At 37.6% G+C, this 23,450-nt stretch overlaps 1 protein-coding gene across 3 annotated transcripts in view; it reads left to right on the forward strand.

The window, feature by feature from the left end:
- LOC113060649 (alpha-(1,6)-fucosyltransferase-like) overlaps window positions 1–23,450 on the forward strand; it is an 82,308-nt gene that overhangs the window by 27,869 nt on the left and 30,989 nt on the right. Inside the window, exon 2 of one of the 3 annotated variants that reach the window (XM_026229738.1) lies at window positions 8,193–8,233. The exons of the other annotated variants lie outside the window; for them this stretch is intronic. The gene's annotated coding sequence lies outside the window, so the exon portion shown is untranslated. The remainder of the gene's footprint in view (window positions 1–8,192; window positions 8,234–23,450) is intronic. 3 annotated transcript variants of the gene reach the window in all.

A 23,450-nucleotide genomic window follows, 5' to 3' on the forward strand; every position in this document is an offset into this window, starting at 1 on the left:
CACAAGTTAGAGCTAAGTTGTTATTAAGAGATCCATGAGAAAACAAACCCATTTTGCTATTCAGAATCGTGTAATAATGGTAATTCTGACACTGTATGTGTCACCCAGTATAAATGTGTATTGTGACATGTGACATAAAAGAATGTTGATGTCGCACAGTCTGTCAAGGGGTCTCTTAGGGGTCACATCATAAGATTATAAAATCTGACAAGCATCTGTCATTAAGGACAGAAAAATCACAGAGCGTACAGCCTTGACTAGCTGTCCGAGATTGCAGATCTCTTGTCATTTTCACATACACTTTTCAGTGACAGCATATGTTTGAGAAAGTGTGAGCGTTTTGTGAGATGCTGGTGTAGCAGCATTACAGGCCTGCCAACACCTCCCACTGCTTTTAACCCCTCCAGGAGATGCAGCCATCCAGAAATGCCCATCTGTGCTTCTACCTCCTCCAGCGAGATCTATCTGTGTGTGCTTATACCTGGCACAGACCCACACACATTTACAGTGTGAATACACTGCAGCACTGTTTGCAGTTTGCTGTTGCCGCCCCATCCCTGCGTGCTTGTAGAGACAGTGCTAGCCTGCAGCTGCTGCCCAGCATGAATAGAAACGTATTACAGTGGCGCCCATCACATGCCAGCTGACACGTAACCTTTTATTTCCCCTTAAACCTCAAAGACTGCTGATTTATTGTAAAAGCTCTGCTGATAAGTTTGTAATGAGCCTGATGACAAGTACTTTGTTTTGTGTACATGCACTATGATTCTGTATCAGTGACAACGATGTAGAGGAGTACAAAAGTACCAGTACTTCCGTACTAGGGATATTATTACGGTATTGAAATTTAGTAAAAAAAAAATTGGTAATAATACAGTATAACAGGTTTAATAACTTTTTTCTTATATCAAAAATATCTATGCAATAAAGCAATACAGAAAAATACATAAAGTTAAAAGGGACCCACTTTATATTAAGTGGCCTTAACTACTACGTACTTACATTTTAATTCATAATTTAGTACAATGTACTTATTGTGTACATACATGTTTTTACATTGTACTTATATATTTAAAAAAAACGACATGCAATTACATTTGTATTTAATTTCTGTAATTACATTTATAATTACACTGTTGACCCATACTTTACACCTTAACCCACCCTTAAACTTACCCATACCTCCAACCCTCTCCCTAACCTTACCCCTTTCCCACCTCAATAGCAGCAAAAGTGTTTTAAAATACAATATGAACACAATAAGTACATTGTACTTATTTTTTTATGTAAGTACATAGTAGTTAAGGCCACCTAATATAAAGTGGGACCGTTAAAAGTTTTACACTTGCAAAAGAATGGTAAGTTATGAAGGTCTAATGTAAAGTGCGAATGAACAATAAAGAATCAAAACACTTTAAAAAAAATCTAGGGCACGTTGTAATACAGATTAAAATGTAAAAAAAAAAAAAAAATTTGAAAATAAATATCCTGTTAAGTCTAAATATTACGTGTTTGGCGCTGTGATGAACAAGACAATCTTAATGGCTATTTAAATACGTTTTAGAAAGTAGAGCAGCTGCTTTATTTATGGGGTTTTCAGGGTAACGGCTGCATCTTCTGCATTTTAGTGTCATCTGCTGTCAGTGGATGTGCTTTCATTCAGTGCTTCTCTAACGTTTTCCCCCATGTGCTTCTCATGCATGCTTGTTTATATCAGAGCACACACACGAAAATGCCTCATAACGCTTGTACACGTAAATCTACTCTAAAGGGTTAAGCAGCATACAGCGGCATTGTGCATTTTTACCAGTTGATGGGAAAAGTGTTATTAAAATGCATTGCAAATTCTGAATAATTTTGTTATATGTAATTATTCACGGTATTGAGACATGCGAACGATAAGAATATCGTGCATATTCATTAACGTGATATATCATAATACTGAATACTGGCACGTCTATTCAGAACTAAGTTGATACTTAAATAAAAAAAGTATTGATATCAGCCTTTCCACACTATCAGTAGTACCATGTAATGGGTCAGACCAGTACTAGCTGATAGGTGGCTGCATTAAAGTTTCTATTTACAACATGTTTTTGAAGCATTGTGTCATGGTTGTGTTGAGGAAGGAATACAAAGATGAAAATAAATTCAACAAGTAGTTTAACAGTATCCAGGAAGAAGATAAGCCACATAGATGAGGGGTTGACAGACACTAATTGAAACATAATACCGGACCAAGACTAGAACCAAAGAGTGAGCTTAAATAAGGCAGGCAGCTGATGACAAACAGGTGATGGGAATTAACTAATGAGCACTAACGAATCAGTGAGCTAAACGAGGGCACAGAAGAACTAAACAGACCAGGGGGCCATTTCAGAAAGGAGGTTGAGTGAAAACTCTGAGTATGTTAACCCTGAAATGAGGGAAACTCATTTTCTGTTTTCTGTTTCAAAATGGGAGGTTTGTCAAATCCGAGAAAGCGGGGTAAGTCAATCCCATTTCTGAAAGAGAGGTAACTTATACTCCAAGTCATTTACCATGGTAACTTACTCTATGAACCTAACATTTTTTTAATTATATTCCAGTGTGGTAATAATAATAATCTAATAGGCCACAGTTTTTCTATATTTCACTATGTTCTTCCCTAAACTTAGACGAGTTGATGCGTACCTCTCCCTTCTCAGTGAATCACTCACTTAATCGCTGTAGTGTGCGGTGCCACTATGTTAGCGTATATCCGCTTAGAAAATTACGTTTTATTTTGGGTCGCCATACTTACTTATGTAACTACTTGCGTAACCATCTTTAAATAAGGAAAACATGGAAGTTTTTAGTGGCTTCTAAATTCATCCCTGTTTGGATCCTATGGAATGGATGATGCTAAGCTAAACGCTACCATAGTGGCACCATGCGCTACAGTGATTGAGTGCATGCACTGAGACGGGAAAGGTACATATCAACTCCTCTAAGTTGAAGGAAGAACATAGTGAAATAGGGGAAAATGGTGGAGTTTTCCTTTAATGCAAATGGAAAACATGATTATTCGGAGTGTCTATTACTAAGTGCACATCTACCGTAGCTCCACCCTGCAATGCAACACTGTCAGGATCTTGCCCTGACAGTCTTGTCTGTCCTGACTTTGTTCAGTGTTTCGAATTTTTGTCTGTGCTCTTCATGTCCTGCCTTGCCAGTCAAGTTCCTGTTTCCCCTATGGGGTAGTTTTAGTTTGTTTATTTTATTTTATTATTAATAAAGAGACCTTCTCTCTGCAGTACTGAGTCCTTGCCTCATCCCTCTACCCGAACCCTGACAAACACAAGGTTAAATATGACGCATTTGAATAACAGCTTCAGCGGTGTAGATAGCAACGTGTTGAGCATGGAAAACTAGCTTGTGATGCGATTGACGGGGTATGAGTCCAGCTTTTGTCAAGCTCGTTCTTCTCACTTTTCCCATCACATATCACATTAGAATTCATTTTCAATAATGAAAAAAATGTTCTTAAATGTAAGTAAAGTGCGTAACGAGCGTTTAATAATGATAAAAGTATTTATAATTTTAATAGATGTAATCATTTACAATACGTTATTTTGCATCCTGTTAATGTACAATACTGAGGTTGAAATAGGCCTAGTATGTATCTGCCAGTATAAAGTATACATAGCATCTAATTATTATCTAAATATTACAATTTATTATTACACATTTTTATTATCATTGAACATGGCTTTTCTTAGTCAAGTTTTAACTTTAAGTTGCTTGTACCTCCTTATTGAAATGGGCCCCAGATGACAAAAAAAAAAAAAACTGAAGAGTTTTGACGTTGTGATAATCATAACAATGGAAGGGACAAAAGGACAAAAAATATCTGATATGTCACATATTTATTTTATTATTTTTATTATTATTTTATTATTAGTAACTTTACATTTGATTTTTTTAATGTAATGTTTACTTAATTGAACAATATTTGAAGGTCACATGCTAAAGATGTAATATGTTTAAATGTGCTCATTTATTTTTTGTTTTTTATTAATAGCATTAATAATTAAACTAAGTAATTTATTTAATAATTAGATTTTCAAATAGTTAAAAGTGCTATAAAAATGAAATAGCTTTTGCTATGAACTGCAGAATTTTACTGGTATTGGTACCGACTACTGAATTTTTGGTAACATGACAACACTAATACAGAATCAAGATATATGCAGTATTTTCATGATTTTTCATTTTTCTAAATCTTCTTAAAATTCTGTATTGATCAAAATACATTTTGTTTAGAAGGCAGGTTGTTGTTATCTAGCTTTAACGAAAGAAAGAAACACTGACCAATAGAAAAAATATTGAAGATATTTTTTTTCAAAAAACAATTATCTTTTTATATCAAGTGAAAAATATACCAATATAAACGGTTTCAACGGCATCAACATAAACAAACGTTAATGCGCGTGAGCACTTTTGTGGACCTAACTTAACTTCCGGTAGACTCCAAATAGAATCAATAACAACAGCCAAGTCCCTCTAGAGTAGATATTTTTTGATAACAAACAAAATGTGTTTTCTGTGTGGATCAGGTGGACTTAATGAAAATGCTAATTCATTATTTGCCAGCAGGAGATGTTTTAAAGCATAGACATAAAGCGCGAGAAATAGAGGTTTCCCCAGTAACAGCTGTAAACAAAGCAGAGCTGATACGCTCATACGCTGCTTTATCACGCATATAACATGCACGTCTTCTTTCAGAAATACAGCGATATAAAAACACCTGAGCCCAACTTCAGTCTACTCATCACCTTGGCTTTAACTGCATTGTAGATGGCACCGCAGCCAGACCGATATAACACAGACCGGAAGTTAACTTAGGTCCAGGCGCGTGCGCCCGATGAAACCGTCTATAGGCATTTAAACAGTTCAATGGTTTTAAATGCAGTTAAATGTAACAGTGAAATATTTTATTACTAATTCACCATTAACATTTAGTTAATTTGATTTATCAAATTTATCCACATTTTTTATCATTTCAGTAGTTTTAATAAAGAAAATAAATTTAAATACAGTTTTATATACACCTATTTATTTGTCAGTTTGACAAGTCGTGTATTTTATTAAAACATTTCTATTTTAATTTCTATATTGATAACTGATCTCTTTTATTTTATTTTTAAGTGGCACTTTTAATTCTCAGTAAGAACAGTGCCTGTAAAATCCAAAAGGCAGAAGTGTGTGCCATTTTAGGTTTCAGAAGGGTGCTCATTAGTGTCCTGTTAGCCCTGCACTGTTTTATAGCCCTGCTTTGTAGCCGGCTTCTACCGGACAGTCCCTGCAGCATTACGTCACCCAGTGTGGACTTGAAAGAGGGCCTTTACTTTCAAACCCAACACATTATTTAAGAGGTAAAACCCAGAAAGGAAGAGGATAGAGTGAAACCCGGCATTGCACTTGGTGTGAATGAAACAATTGTGTTATTTTGTTGCATCAGACATGGTGTGACCAGGCCTTTAGGATCTGATGAAATTTGCCACTTTTCCTGTGCAAATAATTTGTCACCATCCCAAACTATAAGAACATACACTGCGGCGGAAACCCTCCCTGCAGCTGACTGGGATGTCAATGACCAAACCACTCATAAATCATTCCGATTGGACTTTGCAGAGACAGGATCCACACTTCTCCCCTTCCTCAGTCAGAATTCCAATGTCTGGTTTTAAAATATGAAGCACCGGCATCTCATAGTTGTGGATGCTCTGGAAGAGAGCATTTAATAAAACATAACTAGCGTTGCCTTGTGTGTGTTCTAATACTCCAACCACAGGATTTGTGATCGACTCTCCTATCTTCTATACTTAGAGTGCTGGGCTATGAAAAATGAATTCCTATACCCCCCTTCTGTGAGAAAATAGCTTTGCTTCACATGAGACCAGGATTGTTGTTTTGATCCAAAATATCTAGATTATGAATCTAAATTATGCATATTCCTATCTTCCCTAAGTGTTGCTTTGTTAAATTCCCTTGCATAGTTAATAAAGTTATTTGTACCCAACATACACTTTTTGAAAATTCAGAGCTCTATGTTAAAACTAAAAAAAAATGAAGCTAGGTCAAATTGACTGTTTTATGAAAGCCTGTTTCTTCCTCAGAGTAAAAAAAAAAAAAAAATTATAGATAGATAGATAAAATGGTAACTATGTACTTCTTATTTCTTGTAATTGTGAATTTTTATTGATCCCCTATTGATCACACACACCCTTTCAGTCTGGATTATTTGGATGCATATAAATGCATCTTATGTGACTTACCTTACGTTTGCTACTTACAATTTTACAACAGCAACTTCAGTTCTGGTGTTTGCCATTTTAATTCCTGTACCTTCAAGTTCCAACTCATATAGTTGCAATTTATTTACCATAGTACATCCAACCAATAGAATCCATCAAATATACACCATTTAAGTTTACAATAAAACGAATACAATTCCCATTATAACACTGAAATTCATTCATTTCTGCTTTGGGATGTGTTCTATATATTTTATGTATATAGCCTATATATAACATAATATAGAGGAAGTCGTGGCCTAGTGGTTAGAGAGTTTGACTCCTAACCCTAGGATTGTGGGTTCGAGTCTCGGGCCAGCAATACCATGACTGCGGTGCCCTTGAGCAAAGCACTGAGCCCCAACTGGCTGGCTGTCCACTGCTTCAGGTGTGTGTGTGTTCACTGCTGTGTGAGTGCACTTTGAATGGGTTAAATGCAGAGCATTATTTTTTTTCTGCAGACAAGATTATAATGGTATAACTACTTTTACAGAAATAACTTAATTACTGAATTTCACTGGAAAGACTATTTTTTATATATATAAATAAAGAACTGTATTTCTTTAGTCAATTATTAAAGCATTACATGTTCCATTATATTTGTGATTTTAAGAACAAGTGGAAAATGTGCTGAATGCTTCTTTTCTCCCAAGTGATATTAGCAAGCAGTTAGACTGAAATGACATTTGTTTAACGCAGAGGCAGGTGCGAGTCGAAGCAGGTTGCGCACGTGCGTCAAGCCTCATCTATACTGCCAGATGCGCTCGTGGAGATTTGCGGTGCAGGGCCGCACGAGAATATAAACGAGCGTTACAAAACAGGCTGCGTGAGTGCGGCAAGTGTGAACGGCTCGTCTGTGACTCGGGATTTGCGCCACGTGGGGCAGAGAGGAGCAAAGAAGGATTCAGAGACACAGGCTGTGTGTGCAGTCTTCTGAATTGGGAATAGCGAACATTCAATAAGGGATGCTCTTGATATGCATTGTGATGCAGCTCTTGCTAATGATCGTTTTGGTTCATTGTCTGTCTTTCCGAAGCTTAAGTGACATAACGTTTTTTCTTTAGTTTTAATTTGCCTAACTATTGATCTCACCCTGTAGACGCCATAATACCACTCTGTCTCTCTCCTGCTTTCCGTTTTTTTTTATTTATTTATTTTTATTTTTTTTAATGGCGGGCATTTACACATTGATTAGAGTAGTGCTGATTGGGGAGAACGGAGGTGCGCTCACTCTGTTTGTAAGTAAGTCTGTCACTCAAGGCTGACAGTTATGCATATGCTCTGGGACAGAGTAATATCGCGTCCACATCGCAGGCTTTTGCGATTAGCAAATCACAACGTCTCAAATCGCGATTTCGATTCGATTTCGATTAATTGCAAAGCCCTAATTTCAATTAATCGAATTAACCTACCGGCTACTAGTCGACGCCAAGCTTTAAGCGGCATGGCAGAGCATTGAAGTCGACTAGTCGATTAGTCGGTGCAACCACTAGTGTGTGTATGTATACATCATTCTTGGACTTGAGCCTTATGTTTTTCTATTACAACTGATGCTGCCATTCATCCTGAGCTCTGTTACCACGGCAGCAGGGGAGCGTAGTTGTGGCTGGTATGAGCAGACCACATCAGCATCAGTGAAAGGAACAACAGATGATTCTGGCTCTCAGAACGCCATCTCTCTCACATACAATACTTCAGTGCAAAAGTTTTACAGTTGACACTTGCACGCGCCTTCCAGTTCTTTTCATGAATACCCTTGAGGAGAAGACAAATTACACCTGTCTGCACTTTCTTGCTGACTTAAAAAAAAAAAAAGAGAGAGAGGAGAATATTTACTTTGTGTCAGTGATATGAATATTTTTTCTTATGTTACAGGGGGAGGGAATCGTCCTTGCATTTATAGGACACACACTCTGGTAAGCTGTTTCTGCTGCATGTGTGGGGCTGCAAAATGTACTGTTTAGCTGTGATAAACAATTGTGCATTTTATGGCTATTTCATACTGTTGCACAGCAATACACATTTAATAATTCAATATAGTATCACAATATAATAATTGGATTGCGATTGAAACTGGGCTGAATAGGACAACCCATTACATGTCAATGTGAGCGAGTGAATCTGCTGGATAAGTTTTAGTCTACTCTATCTCATGTGGCTCACTTCTTTGATGTCCACAGCAGTGCCTCAGAGAAGTAAAACATAAATTTAGGGATCCAAAGTTAGGTTTTTTTAAGCCCTGTAGGTCCATGGAGGACCTTCAGGGGGTCTGTGGATAGATATAAAACATATAAAAATATAAAAAAGAAAAAATATATAAAAAGACCAAAAAATATTTTATATATAGTATGTCCAGTTTATAAATGTGGAATATTATCTGCTTTATAAGCATTATACTTGGTTGGCTGAGAGTCTGGACAAGGTGGTCTCTAAGTCAGTAAAGTAAACCATTGGTCTAAACCAGGGAACGGCAACCCGCGGCTCTTTTATCCCTCTGCAGTTGCTCCCTGTAGCATGGCTGTACAGTACGCAGGGGAGTTGCCCCCCGACTTTTAATAAAACCTAAACTCTTCCCATGCACTTTTACTTAGGCAAGTGTGTTCACGTAGAGGTTATCAAGGGCCAATGTGAATACATCTAGATATAAATGAAAAGACACAATATAGTCACATCATTATGGATACATTATATTCTTATTCAAAACAATGTGAACATCACGGAGCGCTGAACACTCTCATGCGCTGTATGTATCATTCATATTTGAAGCTGGAGGGTGCTCTCGTACAGAAAGTCCAAAACGGACTCGAATGATAGAAGTAACTTTTGACACCAGGAAATCCCTGTGGACAAAGGCATCGCTGTAGCTAAGCGGAATAACATACATAAACCTTAACTGATGAAACGTGAAGACAATAAACGATTGCGACAATATATGGTTTATGTGTGTTTTTCAAGTCTTTAATATGAATGATATACTTGTAATTGACATAGCATTAATTACAGCACAGAAGAGAAGCTATAAAATATATTTTCTGCCTTATTCTGTGATAAAAATGGAAAGTGTTTGTAGTATATTAACTATTATACTGATTATACAATCATAACCATAAAATTGTTATTTGTAAAATACACAGAGAACAAAATTATAAATGCAACAGTTTTGTTTTTGCCCCCATTTTTCATGAGCTGAACTCAAAGATACGAAAACCAGTCAGTATCTGGTGTGACCACAATTTGCCACACGCAGTCCGACACATCTCCTTCACATCGAGTTGATCAGGTTGTTGATTGTGGCCTGTGGAACGTTGGTCCACTCCTCTTCAATGGCTGTGCGAAGTTTTTGGATTTTGGCAGAAACTGGAACATGCTGTCGTATACACCGATCCAGAGCATCCCAACTTGCTCAATGGGAGACATGTCCTATGCTGGTCATGCAAGAACTGGGATGTTTTCATCTTCCTGGAATTTGGTACAGATCCTTGCAACATGGGGCGGTACATTATCATGCTTCAACATGAAGTGATGGTCATGGATGAATGGCACAACAATGGGCCTCAGGATCTCGTCACCATATCTCTGTGCATTCAAAATGCCATCAATAAAATGCACCTGTGTTCATTGTTCATAATATATGCCTGCCCATACCATTACCCCACCGCCACCATGGGCCACTTGATCCACAACATTGACATCAGCAAACTGCTCACCCACAGAACGCCATACTGAACACTCTGCCCTGTACAGTGAAAACCGTGATTTATCCGTGAAGAGAAAACCTCTCCAAAGTTCCAGACGCCATCGAATGTGAGCATTTTTTCCACTCAAGTTGGTTACAATGATGAACTGCAGTCAAGTCGAGACCCTGACGAGTATGACGAGCATGCAGATGAGCATCCCTGAGACGGTTTCTGACAGTTTGTGCTGAAATTCTTTGGTTATGTAAACCAATTGTTGCAGCAGCTCTCCGGCTGGCTGGTCTCAGACAATCTTGGAGGTGAAGATGCTGGATGTAGAGGTCCTAGGCTATTGTGGTTATATGTGATTTGTGGTTGTGAGGCCGGTTGGATGTACTGCCGAATTCTCTGAAATGCCGTTGGAGACGGCTTATGGTCAAGAACATTCCTGCTGTTACCATGCCAATTGCACGCTCCCTCAAAACATCTGTGACATTGTGCTGTGTGATAATTTTAGAGTGGCCTTTTATTGTGGCCAGCCCAAGGCACACCTGTGCAATAATAATGCTGTCTAATCAGCATCTTGATGTGCCACACCTGTGAGGTGGATGGATTATCTCGGCAAAGGAGAAATGCTCACTAACACAGATTTAGACTGATTTGTGAACAATATTTGATAGAAGTATTGAGAGGCTGTTTGTGTACATAGAAAAGTCAATAAAATGAATCATTCATTTTAATCAGCAAAAAAAAAAAAAAAAAAAAAACATTACATACATTGTTGAGCATTGTAAATACTGGGAGTGCTAAAGGAGACAGAGACTATTGCATAGACTATTTAAACAGAGACTATTGCATTATATGAATGTAATGCCACACCCTTAGTATTCAGTACATTCAGATTCAGAATTATTTTAGGGTGGATGCATGTGTGCCTCCCATATGTGTGCATATCTATGCATCTGATTAATTATTTTTACAGTTTTCTGTTTATGCTGCATGCTTCTGAGCACTCGCAACAGGTCTGACAGCATTGAGATGAGGCTGAGACATTGTTAATATTCCTCTCTGGGTGAATAAGCATTTTCCTGCATGTGAGTCAGCCCAGTTACCACTTCTGTTTGTCCAGGCTCAGAGCTACTGCTCAGTGAAGGAGAATCCCAGCACAAACCCACCTCATCTACCCTCTTAAACATGTCTCAACCATCTTTCAACAGGCCAACTAGAGCATGTCAGCAGCCTCTCAGCCTCACTCCCCTTAAACCCTCTCAGAACACTCTTCTCTTCTCTCCCTCACTCTTTCTATCTCTTTTTCAGTCTTCCCTCCATCAGACGACACAGTCAGGGGGCAAATGTGTCACATCTCATAGCTCGGGAGTTTCATTATTAGGCCCTTCCTAAAAATAGACACAAAAAATGTGGCTCTCCATTTTCTCAGTGTATGAAATGATGACCGATGCCACAAAGCTCAGGGTTTTTGACTCTAGAAACACCTGGGTTTCACTTTAATGTTCTTATAGACTCTCAATTAAGAGCATAGCAAAGTTACTAGAAATGGCGCAACCTGTTAAATGCATTAGACCAGAGGTCCCGAACCACCAGGTCGCGACCCACTACCAGGCCGTGGAAGATTTGCTACCTGTTCGCAAGAACATTCTGGGGAAAATGTGTATAGATATGACACTGTTATTTATTTATGTTAATGATTGTTCTAATTATTATGTATTTTCATGCAAACGATTGATATGTTGTAGTAATTTGACAATTTCACATTAAAGGAGGGGTGAAATGCTCGTTTTCACTCAATATCCTGTTAATCTTGAGTACCTATAGAGTAGTACTGCATCCTTCATAATTCCAAAATGTCTTTAGTTTTATTATATTCATAAGAGAAAGATAGTCTGTACCGATTTTTCCCGGAAAAACATGAGCGCCTGGAGGCTTGACGTGTGGGCGGAGCTAAAGAATCACGAGCGCCAGTAGGCTTTTGTGTTGAGAGCGTTTGAAAGCTGTGACATTACTGTGAGAAACAAACCATGGCTAACAGTCAGATTCAGCCGTTTATTTATGATCCAGAATCTTAATTTTAAGCAGTTTTACTCACCGCCTGTGGTTCCAACACACAATCGTGACCCTTTTTCGTTGGGATTGCATCATCCTTAAGAAATAAACGGTACGCAAATCCCTCATCAAACTGGGCCTTGTTTGTAAAACAAGCATCTTCGAAATGCAGGGAACAAACACAAACACTTGCACAACTCCGTTGATGCTCTGTAAAAATAAACTCCATCCACTGGTCCCTTAATGCTGTTTTTTCTTTGGTAATCTGTGCAGGGTTGTCTTGCCCTGGCAACCAAAAACACACTTCTTTTGTGACTTCGCGACGCTCTGATCAGTGAATGAATGTCTGTGCTCAGCCTCTCAGTGCTCTGCTATATGGGAGCGCGCGCTCTTCCGGCAGAAGTGCCCTTAAGACCCATATAAGGAAATTCTGCTCCATCTAACGTCACACAGAGCCATACTCGAAAAAAACTTTCCGAAACTTGTGACAAACCGGAAGGAGTATTTTTGGAACAGAAATACTCCTTCAAACGTACAACTTAATTTTTTAAACTTTGTCCATGTTCAGCATGGGAATCCAACTCTTTAACAGTGTAAAAAAACTCAGTATGCATGAAATAGCATTTCACCCCCCCTTTAAATAAGTAAATGAAAGATTGCTCTGATCTGTCATATGTTAGAAGTTAAATGGATCGCAGTTGATCCGTAGCCTACTATGTACGGTTGAGACTCTACCGTTTCGGCACACATGTGATTTGCAAGCAATTTTAAACCACAATAAGAAGAAACATAAGAGAGAGCACAGTTCGTTACTCGTGCTGTTCTCACAAAACAATCAAAGCACACACAATAGACATGTTTCAGACAGCACAGATATACAGAAATGCCAAGCCTATACATACACATAAAATTAGCCTATCTCTTTTGGTTTTATTTTGTGCAGGTGTCTTAGGTCTCATAATTACACAAATCTAAAGATTAGGGTCAGATTTACTAACAGCTTGGTGTTAAAACCTACTTTCAGGATTTACTAAAGATCCTCAGTGAAAGGTGTGGACACAGGCATTTTTTGAGACTGACATTTTTGCATATGCATTTGTAGGAGTGTCCCTTTCAATCGCAGAATTTATGAGAGGAGAGTATTTAAATGAATCATGCAACATGATTTACTAAGGTTTGTGGTACTCGATTTACTGGTTTTTGTATCTTTTCAATGGGAGCGGCTTACTTCTGCCAATATTCAGTTTTCATAGCAACCAAATATATCAACTGAAAAAAAAACACAGTGCCACAGAAACACTCTCAAGAGCTCACAGCTAGGCATTTTCAGCTGGGCTAAGAACACTTTGGTGGACACATGGCCTTAGTGTTTAATATGAACTGTTTCAATTTATCTGTGAATAATCGAAAAACAGAGAGTTACAGGAATGTAATTTTGTATAGTGTTGTGTAAGATAAGACTGCTGTAAAAAAAACAATCTGAAACTAGCATTTAAGATCTTGCAAGTCACTCCCTGTCTTTTTGAGCATTGCCGTATTTTTCTGACTACAAGTCGCACCTGAGTATTAGTCGCATCAGTCCAAAAATACATCATGTTAAAGAAAAAAAAAACATATATAAGTCGCACTGGACTATAAGTCGCATTTATTTAGAACCAAGAACCAAGAGAAAACATTACCATCTACAGCCGCGAGAGGGCACTCTATGTTTTCAGTGTAGACTACAGGAGCAACATAAGGCGCCCTCTAGCGACTGTAGACGGTAATGTTTTCTTGGTTCATGTCAAATTAATTTCAATAAATAAGTCAACTATAAGTCACAGGACCAGCCAAACTATGAAAACAAGTGTGATTTATAGTCCGGAAAATACGGTACATTTTTATATAATCGGAAAGAGCACTGCTGATAAAAATTTCTGATATATAAACTACAACAAGACAGCAGTCAGACTTCCTTTATGTGTCACTTCTCTAGTTTATAAAAAGAAAGTGCATTCAGTATATAAGCAGTCATAAGCACACATGTTGGTTTCAGTCTCCTGGTGATACGCATTGACACAATGGCTTTTAGGTGATGCTATATGTTAAATCCCAACTCTGAACCTAACACGAGTCAAATTTTGTTGTATTTTACTTCGCTTCGCAGGCAGCTGTACCTTGCGCATGAATTCAGCTGCATGCCAGCAAACCAATGAGACCGCGTTATAATCCTTACAAGTCATAGCAAAAGAGTGGAAGCACAAGCTGCTGTGAATCCACTTGCCTGGAGGCTTTCATTAAGAAAAAAAATAATAAAAATATTGCCACATACTGAAAAGTACCATTGTTTGTCAAAAGTTTATTTGACATACTTATTCCCAACCCTTTATTAAGCTTTAAGTTACATCTCAAATGACAAGGGATCAGCTTATAATTATGTTTATATTTATTAACCCACAAACTTAGTTTCTCATATTGCCTGGGTATGCTTATATGGACGAAACACCACTGTAATAATGTTACAGTGAGTTACTAATATGATTGTAAATGAGTCAAAAATTACACATTCATAGCTTAGTCATTTAAAATCAAATCCCCATTGCACTTGTTGTGTTGGCATACAGTGTTAGCATGGCTAGTCTATGGCTAACACGTGACCTGATTTACACAACGACTTTTATGTGCTGGATATTTAAATGAATCAGTCAGACAGATTCATGAATCAGTCTCAAATTCACAAGTTATCAATTTGAATTAGTTACTCAATTAATGTTAGTACACTTTGAGCGGATTGTAGACATCAACCTGTGCACAAAAAGTTGTAGTAGTGAGACTGAATTTGTTTTTCAGATGTCTTCAGATGTTTTATTTGCACGTTTTAGTGATCCACTGAAGTTACTCGTGTGAGTGTGTGTGTGCCTGTGTATTTTATCAGGATTGGCCCTGCTGCAAATGCTTAAGTTGCTTAGCAACAACTGTTAGTGTTCTTCAGGAAATGTTGGCTGAGGGGCTTGTTTGCTTGATGGTGCTTATAGGAGCTTCCTTCACTAAATGCCAATAAAGTCAGCTCATGCCATCTCTATCTAGAGCACTCACACACTCTTATCTATATGGCAAGGTTGATAGGGCTTTTCATGGAGGCTGACATTACTGTCTACTGTGAGCTTACTAAAAAATACTTATATCATCGCAGATGCTATTTCCTGGCGTATTATCTCAATAGAGCACTGAAAAGAGAAAAACACCAAAGTTCAATACTATGTGTTTTTTATTTTATTTTCTGCTGGCCCTGGCAATATTTTTACTGTGCAACACCATATTTTTATCTGAATTTATGTCTGACAAGCTTTGCAATCAGTTGTATGAAAGGGGTGGAGTTATGGAAAGTTAATGATTGGAGAGGTCCGGTATACATCAGCAGAACATTTCACAGGAAGATTGAGTTTATAAAAAAACATGGATGGATTCATTCACAGTAAGATCAATACAATTCATTTAGAAAATAGAAATTTAAATTTCATGCTGACTTTTTCCTTACAAAATAAAATTTGCATAACGCCACCCAAATGTTCACGTTTGCTACTTCCCATTAAAAAAATGGTAGCATATATCGGAAGCAAATTCCTTTATTAACGTACACTTCAGCGGTTCTCAGTTCCAGTCCTTGTGCCCCCAGCATTCCATATTTTTCTTGTCTCTCTTTGTTAACACACCTGCTTCAGATAATCAGCTCGTTAAATGTGAGCTCCGTGAATGAACTGTGTCCCCATTGACATGGTCCCTACCCAGTGTTCATTGCTCCCTACTCCCTGAGCAGGGGAAATCTGTTGAAGTTTACGTCACTTCTAAACCTTCATTCATGGATTTGCGCTGCACAGCTTCTTCACACACGGACAAGTGTTACATCATTTACCTCTGTAAATAAAATTTCAATTCACGTCTCGCACACTTATATGCACTTTGAATGGAACATATATGTTCGGTTTGAACTGGAATCATGGCAGAATATCCTGTGATGTCCACTTCGCAGGGCACTTACGTTCGAATAGAACAAATGTCTGAAGCGATAAGAAAAACATACAAAATGTGCAAAGCAGGGGGTCGCGAGGACTGGAATTGAGAACTGCTGCCCTACACCAACCCTAAGTCTACCCTTACAGTAGGATAAATACAGTGTTGGTAGCATAATCTGACAGGTAGCATTATTTGTTAGAACACTGGGAGACAGTATCACAGTATAGTAAGGGGCGTTACATTTCTGTCACTCACTTGAGGCATTCGGCCAATAACAATGCACTGGATATCTGGCCAATCAGACGCTTTTCAGAACGATGAGCTTTGTAAAAATTGACGTGATTCAGAAAGGCGGGGCATAGAGGAGAAACAATAATGTACAGTATGTTGGAAAATAATGTTTTTAGTTTTTTTTTTCTTAAATCGCATAAACATTTCTTTACACCAAATACACTTTTTAGCAACATCATATGACTGCTTTAAAACTTGACGAAGTCCCAGAAAAAGGTGCAGTCTCACGGATATGCCTTTACTGTCTTTCCTGAACTGTATATTTGTTTTGAAGCTGCTGCCACAGCAAAAATTTTCATGGGAGCCCGCATGAGCTGACGGCTGTCCTAACGGTGCAGTGGAGGAACGGGACGTGTGTTGACCCGCATCACACAGAAGAATCTGTGATGTTGACATTCTTGCACACTGTCACATACTTTGTATCATTAAACATACACATAAACTTCTGAGGATTTATTCATTTAGAAGCTATGACCTTTGTGTTGGCACTGGAGCTTGTGTGTTTATGTGTGTTTGTGTTGTGTGTACTGTAGTCGGTCTCTCTCCAGGATGTTAATAGAGTAATGAAGACCGATCAGCTTCTCTGCAGCACGTGGTGGGAGCAGGTCCAGACTCTGCAGGACTTCTGCTGGTCCACCCCCAGCTTCATCCATTCACAGCTAGCACTGTCAGCTTTCGAGAAAGCAAGCATTGAACAAAACGTCGGCTGCTTTCATTGAGGCTCTAAGATTAGATGTTTGGAGCGAGGTCACCCATCTCCTTAGTTTTAGTTTTTTTTTTTTTTTCTGTCTGGCGATGGCCCTGTTGGCCACTGTTAGAGATCTCCATTGTTTTGACATGTCAGAGGAGGCAGTGCTGCTTCTAAAAGAGCCTTTGGATGCAGCAAGAGCCTCCATTGTGGTTGTAAAGAAGGAGGATGAGGTGCCAGAATCAGCCAGAGATCCATGGCTCTGTCTCTATTGTGTCTTTAAGATGGTCAGCTCAAACTCTGGAAGTGGCTGCCATGAATTACAGGGGGGATGGAACCAGCTGCAACAAACCCCTGAAAGAAGAAGATTCCTTAGTTAAATTTAAAGTTAAATTAGTTAAATATATATATTGTTTTTAACATTAATAATTAGCATATTAGATTGAATTGGATTCAAGTGTCTGAAAATTAGAGTAATGGCTGCCATTAAATAAATAAATATAGAAAAATGTAAATTTCAGTAACATTTCATAAAACTACTGTTTATATATTCTAAAAAATATATAAAAGTAAAAAAAAAATGCATCCAATTGATGTTTCAAATTAATTATTCATATTTACTACAAATGAGCCATTAGAAACCAATACTGGTTGACCATTAGTCCTTAACTAAAAAGACACATGCTGTTGTATGACTTTCTTTCATGAAGCACCAAATGACAAATTTAACAGTCTCTGAGCTGAAAATGGAAGGGGATCAGCTGAAAAAAAGACAAAAAGCACTATAAAAGCATCAGAAAAGTGGTCATACTGCAACCTGTTCGAGTTTCGAAAGATGTGGTGAGTAAATGATGGCACAATTTTTATTTTTGGTGGAACAATTCCTTCTTGTTCTTCTCAGTTTGTCAAATGATGACAAAGGCGGAAAGAGAGGTTAGACGAGCTATTAGGATTGTTGAAGTCTGCCGGATAAGTCTAGACAAACATGAAGTTTCCATTGAAGCGGAGAATCAGCACCGACAAGCAAGACAGAGAAATGCCAAAACGAAACAATAGCAGGCAGGAGAGATCTCAGGTGAGACATATGTTCCACTGATTCAATGATTTATTCTCCACCCATGAAACAACAGGCTGAGACTTTAGCATGATTGCTCTCACGTCAGTGCACTCATTGTAGCCAGAGGTGGTGAGTGTAATGACAGGCTGAGTTCTAACACGTCCGCTCACACACTCATAGGCTTTCCTCATGCTCTTTCATCCCTTGGAGGCAGTTGCAAACTGATTAGCCCTTTCTATCGAGAGCGACTCGTGGAATCAACAGAGCTGCTCATTAACCAAGCAATACTAAGCAGATCAATACTCCACGCAAGTCGCAAGCCCAGGAGGAGACACTGAGCCTGGTTTTAAACAACCCCCAGAAACAACTCACTGTGTCTTCTGCACTAAAGCAAATGCTATAACATCTCTTTCACAGCCACAAATATAAGCTACTGTATTTGTTATGTAACACAAAAAATTAACCTAGCTTGAAAAAGTAGCTAGTTCAAATGTCCATACTCATGTCTATCGTGATAATTATCGTGCAAACTAGTTGTAGGTATTCAATGTTGAATTTTGGTTGAATTTGCAACCTCGTTAGCTTTTTCATAATTGTTATAGATTTGATAAATTTGATTATTTGAATCCTTAACTAATATATAAAAAAAAGTTTTCAGTGTCACATGATCCTTCAGAAATCATTCTATGTTCTGTATTTTCTTGATTTGGTGCTCAAGGAACATTTCTTATTGATATCAGTTTTGGAAATGTTTTTGAAGATAGCAAAATCAGGATTCTTTGAGGAAAATAAAGTTTCAAATCTTTTGTAACATTACAACCATTACTGTCTGGCTTTTGATCGCTTAATGTGCCCCTCGCTAAATAAAAGTATTCTATATAAATCTCACTGACACCAAACCTTAAACATTGGTATATATTTTATTTTGACGTTTTGATATTGACAGTTAACATTCTCTAAAGGTTAAGAATGAAACGAAGCATTAAATTGTAATAGTTTTTTTTTTTTTTTTTACCCTATTTGTGGAAAGTGTCCATTATCTTTTTGCAGGCTTTGAAAATGTTATTTCTCTCCCTCTAAATACTATCCTTTTTAATTGTTTAAATTTTCCTTTTCCTTTCCTTTCTTTCATTCCACAGTGAAGGGATGTAATCACCATTTCAGTTTTGGCTGAGGTATCATGCTCAGATTTTGCGTAGCCAGAAGTCTCTAAACACTTCCCCTGCCTCTCACACCTGTGACCCCAGTAACATTTTATAACTTGTATGACATTAAATTTATAGCTTGCATATATATGCATTACATGATTGCAAGAGTGCAGCAGATCTTTGTGAAAATATCTTAGATTTACTTTAAATGCATCTATTTGTTTGCTCGGTGTACAACCGTATTTCTTAATATAGACCAGCACATATTGCCATTTCTTCACTAATATCCCAAGGCCAGAATGACAAGCTAATTTTTCCTTTGGGCTCCAATTCTTTTTCTCTTTCTTTCATATTCTCGCATGCATTTCTAGCGCACGTGCCAGAGCAAAGGTCATCTATTGTACAGGCTCATAAAAAGAGCAGATCAGAGCTGAATCAAGGCCTATTTTATCAACTAACCTAACACTAAATACATCTGACAACCTTCCAGGCACTGCCGCATTGCTGCTCGACTTCTAGTGCCTTTTCCATTAAGACAAAATATAGCTCTGTACTTACCTCATGGCCCGAGCAATAATATGTTCTCACTAAACATCCATCCAATGTTCATCCACTGCCACCGTGATGCATATAGATTTATCTTCGCTCGCTCTTGATAGCCACTATACCTTTACCATTAAACACACACCCACAGGTGCACTCAACCTTTCCACTCTCATAAGAAGTTAAATCAAATTTATACCCAACCTCAGGCACACATCCCCAGTCGCACTTGCAGCTCGCCAAGAGTCTATTATAGCTCTCGACTCAGCACTCTAATGTGCTGAGATCATTCAGCATCTCTTTTTCTAGCTGCTCTCTTGCTGGAGATCTTTTGACTCATACAGATGCACATTGTACAATTAAAATGGAAAGGACTGAGTAGTCATACAGTACAAGATCAGAAGTGGTTATGGCCCATTACTGAGGCAAGTATTATTAATATTGCTCATATTTGGGGTTACGGGTTTTTTTGAACCCATAAGCCTGAATAGGGACTCATTGTCAATGGAAGGTCTACAATCTTCGACTGTACACAGTGTGTAAAACCGCAACAATTTTCACTCAGAAATTGTTAGTAAATTTCACAACAGTTACTAAGAAACAGCGTGTAAGTAAAAATAGTATTTTCACTTGTTTAAGGACTGATGCCTTCTATGAACTATTAACTTTTAATTTGCTGCTTTATTAATAGTTAGGTAGGATTAAGGGATCTAAATAGTGCATTAATATACACTTTAAAAGTACTAATAAACAGCAAATATGCTAGTAATATGCATGCTAATAAGCAACTAGTTATTAGTGAGAATTGATTGGTCCCTAAACTAAACTTTTACTGTATTTTCTTGTAAAACATACTTCAGTAATCTTTGTGTTATTTACCATTCAGAACAATCATTTTTGGCAGTCTAGAGACCAACTAGAACGCCTAAGCAGCCACCGGCCATTGCTCTCAAAACCACTCTGAACTCCCAAGCAATGGCCTAGCAGCCATCCGCTCTTATTTTATTTATTTATTTTGAAAAAGTTAAAATGTAGTTTTATTTACTCCTACATATCTTACATCATATCTGTCCGAGATCTGCCTGCCTTAAAGTTGAGTAAGATTTTTAATGAAACTGGTGGGTTGCTTAAGCTTCATTTCAGTTTCCAATTGGGGGCTTCTTGTATTTGAAGGCCTTTCTCAAGCAGACACACACACACATTTTATGCTTATTGCCTGTGTGATTTGGAGGTTATGAAATTTTATGCTGTATTTTGAATTTATATATTTTAAATGTGTGTGTGTGTGTGAAAGAGAGAGAGAATGAGAGTAATATAGTGCATTGTATCATTTTTATAGTATTGTAGAAGGGCTTATGCACATCTATGGCAGATAATGGATTAAAATACTTTATATTTTTATACAATAGCTCAAGTATTCATTCTGGTTCACACAGCTACAAATACATACACAAACTAATACACCTAGAGAGGGAACACCAGATTGCCTTAACAGGTGTTGCCTGCCTAATGTGACACTTATTGAATATAAAACTGATGAAAGAGACAAACCAAAGCTTTTCCCTTCTAATTGCCCTCCCACCCCCACCCCTGTTTGAACAGGCTCACCGTTTTGCATAATTATTTTTTTTAATTATTATTATTATTATATACACACATGCACAGGTCCCTCCGAGAATGTGTCTGTTCTTTCCGAGCAGGTGTGACATTTTCTCTGATGATCTGTGATCGCCGCAAGCCACACCTGTCTCTCACACACATACACACACACAATGAGAGTTGTGTACTCCCTAGCATAGTATTTCAGTTTAGTGCAGTTTGTAGAACTCTCACACTTCTTTCACAATCTAAGACTATAGACATTTCTAAACCTCCCACAAACTGCTCATAACCTAGTTTTTTAAATTAGGTTAGTATTAGGATTACACATCTCGTTTTATTGAGAGCCACATTTATTATTTCGCCACATTATATTAAATATTTATTTTTATTTTTACTTATTTATTTATATATATATATATATATATATATATATATATATATATATATATATATATATATATATATATATATATATATATATATAAAGCAATGCAATAAATCAATCAAAAGTGAAAGTTAAGATATTTATAATGCTACATAAGACTTCTGTTTCAAATAAATGCAGTTCTTTGAATTGTTCTGTTCATCAAAGAATCCGTATTACGGTCCCACAAAAATATTGAGCAGCAAATGTTTTCAACATTGAAAAAAATAAACTAACTAAATCAGCATAAGCAAAAGATTCTGAAGAATCGTGTGACTCTGAAAAATGGGAAACTTGAACAACCTTTAAGGAATAGTTCACCCAAAAAATTTAAATTACACCATTTATAAAGCTTTGAAGAGCCAGGACATTTGTTCATATAACTCCGGTTGTATTCTTTTGACAGAAGAAAGTAATATAGTACACTTAGGAAAGCTTGAGGTGAGAAAATCTGGGTAATTTACTTTTTTGGATGAACTATCCCTTTAAAGGAGACTTAGTTCTGCAGTTATATCAGCAATAATGAAGCACAATACACACCAGGTGCACCTCATAATGCCTTTCCAGTGGTGTTCCAGTTCTGTGACCTGTCCTCCAGGCCACCTGCTCCTGTTGTGAGTTTGGACTTGGGCCGGGAATAAGAGGTCCAGGGTGTGATGATTGGAGGATAGAGAACTCCAACACAAGACTGCCACAGCTGAGGTCAAATGGTAGTTGTTTACTGTGCTTTCAACACCATAAGAATTCATTTTCCCTTTTTTTATCATTCTATTCATCCACCCAAAATAAAAGAGCATTTCTTTATTTAGCTATTTATCACATTCCAAGGGTGTTTTATTTTGTTTTTCTTTCCATTGGCCTGAGTCAACATGTATCATGGCGTACATAAAAGGATAGTTCACCCAATAATGAAAATTCTGTCTCCAATTACTCAATGTCATGCCTTATTTGGTTATCATTGACAAAAACATTGAGACATTTCCCAGAATATCTTCTTTAATGTTCAGTTTAGAAATGCCCATTGAGACTTTTATATTCAGTTCAAAACAATGGGGCAAGACTGAAAAATAATGCGCGGTCACTGCGGTCTTTCATACATGATGAAGTTTGAAACGTAGTACTGCTGTGAACAGTCATTATCTCAGAAATGTATCTCAGTATTTCTGTGCACAAGTTTCATACTGATCCCTACTGAACATCAGTATCCATTCATTTCGGATAGACTACAGTTGAAATATGTTTTGTCCATTTCCCTCGAATTCCAGAAATCTCCAGCCTTTTTAGTTTTCCACAAATTTCTGAATCTGACTCCAGCACAGATTTTTGACAGAAGTGCACAGCCCTGCAGCTTAGACAGAAGACCGGATAGGATTTGAGAGTTTAAGATACAGAAATTTAAGCCCACATTTTCATGTCATTGATTAGGATTTCACTATGCAAACAAGATAAACGCAGCTTCCTGCATTGCAGTAAGAGGGGCAAGCATGGCATTTGACCTGGCCAAGTTAATTCAGTGCCTCCATGAGACGTCAACAGAAACTAATGTGGAAGAGCATAAAACAACAGCTAGGCTTGGTATTTTACAGGTACATTCGGTTATTACGATTTTTAAATGCTCCTACCAGATTTTTGGTCATATAAATAAAAATTGC

This window comes from Carassius auratus, chromosome 42 (assembly GCF_003368295.1).
Source record: "Carassius auratus strain Wakin chromosome 42, ASM336829v1, whole genome shotgun sequence".
Lineage (NCBI taxonomy): Eukaryota > Metazoa > Chordata > Actinopteri > Cypriniformes > Cyprinidae > Carassius > Carassius auratus.